We start from the raw sequence: 3,412 nt of genomic DNA on the forward strand, positions 1-3,412 counted from the left end.
ATATTTGGTGGAGCATGAAGTGAAATGTGGTGTCAAAGTGGGAGTGAATCTATGACATTTGTATCAACTACAGTACAGAACATCTCTGTTCATAAAGGGGATTAAGTATTTATGGTAGTCAAAGAGTCCTGGACAGATGGAAAATTAAATTTCTCTTGCAGATGTTGCTAAGGAGCTCCACAGAAATTGTATGTGAGCAGTCAGAGCTTGGAGTCCTTGAAGGACTGTAACTCTTAATTTCCTAATAAGTCTCAACCTTGGTATTAGAACACAAAAAAAATTAAAAAAATCATTTTGGAGACAGAAGGTAAGTGAGCTGTATGAACTGAGCAATCAAATCCTCGTAACTGTGTGAAAAATGGAATCACTGCTGCTGCCTACACACAATTCTTATGTAGAGAAACACAGTGACTCCTCATATTTCCAGAGGTCTCCTAAGCCAATATTTACTTCATCAAGGAAAGAAAAATTGCCACAAATTTGTAATCTTTTGTTTCTGTTTACTGACAGTGGAGTGGTACAAAATGCTGCCAATTTTGTTGTTGATGTTTTAGTATGAGTGATTTGGATGCTCCTATTTCACTGCAGAAGGCTTTGGGTCAGTGTTTTTGGGATAATGTTTCTTTGTTTATTTGGTCTACCAGCACAGAACAAACTGCTTCCATTTAAAACTTCAATCTTGAAATGGGAAGCCAAAGCAACTGTATATCTTTTAGAAGCAGAAACAGTAGAGCAGCCACTTGTGCCAAACCTCCACTGCATTTAGCTGTGTTTTAATCTTGGATAGGGAAGGAGGTAGCAGTGATTCATCACCTCTGTCTGCCTGATGAAGGCTTTCTTGTCATTAATGTCAGCAAGTCACTAGGACACCACTAAATATGACCACTGATCCCAGTCAGAAATGATTATTTGAGGGGTACTGGATACTTCCCATTCTACACATACATATGGACTTTCATAAAAGAATACAGGGCTATTTTCAGTTTCTGGGCAAGGTTCTAGAGCAGCAAAACTACTCCTAAACATACATAGGCATAAATCTGAGAGTAGTGATAGAGCTTGGGACCCTGGAGATTTAAGTGAAATTGTTCCTGAGACTGTCTCAGCAAAAGACACAGCATTTCAAGAGTATCCAACAGAGACAGCAGCTTCTTTCCACCCCATGACCCAGTGGAGACATCCAAAACCAGACAGATTACACGAGAGTCAGCTTGAAACACCAATTTCAACAGAAAATACACATAATATTTTAGCTGGTAGACTTGCCAAATAATATGGTGCCCCAATGTGATATAACTTCTGCAAATACAAACAATTCAATACAAACACTGTTAGGTGCTTATAGCTTGTAGCAAACTCAGCCAGGCAAACTAGCTCTTTAACAGACACTATCAATATTACAAATGAAATTCCTTTCAGTGTAACTTTTTTTTAAAATAAAATGAAGGAAAGGAATGCTTATTTGTCTCATGAACAAGTGGTTGCTTTGTAGTAAGCAGCACTAGGATTAAAAATCACTTTTTTGAGAGGCAAGTGGTGTGATCTTTTTGATTTTCCCTGACCTCTCATTCAAGTTTGAGCCTCTAAATAGCTCATCACCATTATAAACCTGTTTGTGTTGCCTTCTGTGTTTATAATAACCATAAGCATTAAAATAGTCTGTTCATAACTATAATAGTCCCTGACTTTCCTGCAAAATTATAATAAGCAAGAACCTAGAAATGTTCCATTTATAGCCATTACAAACAGTGCGTTGTATCAGCAATGACCCCTTAAGAATCCAGGATTTGGGATTAAAGTGTCTGCACATTTTCAAGTCTAATTTAGGAACATTGTTACCTTTTGGCAAAGTTTTAGTTTAGGATAGTTAATAGCAACACATACAATTGAAAAATCCTTCTTTTGAAACTTCCCACACCATTAGTTTCACAGATAATTTTGACTGGATACAGAACTATTTGCCCAAGTAACAATAAAACAGATACTGTTATTATAATGATTTTCCTGATGCTTTCTAAAAAAACCCACAGCAAGTTAAAAGAAATACCATTTGACACGTAGAACTAAATATATTTTTAAAGAATTATCAAATAAATTTATGTTTATAGCTATACTTCAGGAAACTTCTTTTAAAATTATTTTTTGCAAAATTAAAGATTCAAATATCATGACTGGCCCTTCCATAATGCCTTTGGACATATACTAATCAACATAAAGAGCAAAAAACCAGAAAATAGTCATATATTCTTCATCAAATATTTTCTGATGTAAACCTTTGGCTTCATCAAACCCTGCATCTCAGGATCTAGACCAGACAGATCTGCACATCTCTGCAGAAGATCCAAAGGGGTTTTTTGTGCCACAGAAAAAGACACCAAGTATTTCAGGATTAGGAAGCATGCAGTATGTAAAGAGTGTCCTTCCTAAGTTTTCCAAACCCAAGAAACAATCCTGTCTGGAGCACTGTTATCCCTCCTAAATACTTTCAATAACACAGTTGAAAGGAGCCTGAGGGAGTGCACAGAAAGTCATTATTTCTGCAAGAGACTGTTCTTAGAGGGCTCATTCTTGGGACTCAAATTATGTGTTGGTTCTTGGATTTTAAACTTTATTATCTTGATTACAGCTGGGAAGACTCTGAAAGTTCTTCCCACTGAGTTCTTTCTCTTCACCCTCTCCAGCCACTCAAAGCTGTCATTTTCCCTGCTTCCCTTTCCTCTAAGTCAAACCCTGAGACAGGTAAATTATTTCTCAGTGGAAGTCAATAGCCAATGTCAAGTAGCTGAGTCTTGATGGGTTTATATCACAGCTCAGAACCCCACAACTGAGTATGTCAAGTATGAAAACCCACATTTATACTCCTTGTATTTCACACGAATTCTATCAAGCGCAGCATGAGAGCAGCTGAGAGCAGCACTTGAGGCTCCCCTTCCAGCTCCAGCCCACAGTTACACTTCTCTATTCTCTCAAACACCTTTAAATCCTATTCAGCAGCAAAATGCACAACAAATCCTCTCCACACAGGAGGAATAGTTTCCATACCCACAGGTTATAAACACTGTGACTGAGACCTTCTGAATGATGTGTCTTCAAAATGTGTACTGTGATTTTCAAAAAATGGGGAGTAAAGATTTAGGTGATTGTCTCTAGTCATTCTAACATCAAACTCTTGGCCAGTATGAAGTTGTGTAACACTTCAAATGAGAATATACAACTGGATCTACACAGGTAATTCCTTAAACTTTCAGCAAATACGTGATAAAATTGAAAGCGTATCTTTTGAACTATTCAATGAAAACATAGTCTTGGTCTTCATATCCTGTCTTTGAATTTCCAAACTAGTAAATATTTCTTCATAAAATAGATGTTTTCTTGATTTACCCTGTTGTCCTGATTTAACATTAAGTGTATT

At 36.8% G+C, this 3,412-nt stretch overlaps 1 protein-coding gene across 1 annotated transcript in view; it reads left to right on the top strand.

The window, feature by feature from the left end:
* Positions 1 to 3,412, top strand: part of MYPN (myopalladin) — a 74,560-nt gene that overhangs the window by 5,170 nt on the left and 65,978 nt on the right. The window lies entirely within an intron of this gene.

Source organism: Lichenostomus cassidix, chromosome 6, assembly GCF_008360975.1.
Source record: "Lichenostomus cassidix isolate B80296 chromosome 6, HeHo_3.0, whole genome shotgun sequence".
NCBI classification, from domain to species: Eukaryota; Metazoa; Chordata; class Aves; order Passeriformes; family Meliphagidae; genus Lichenostomus; species Lichenostomus cassidix.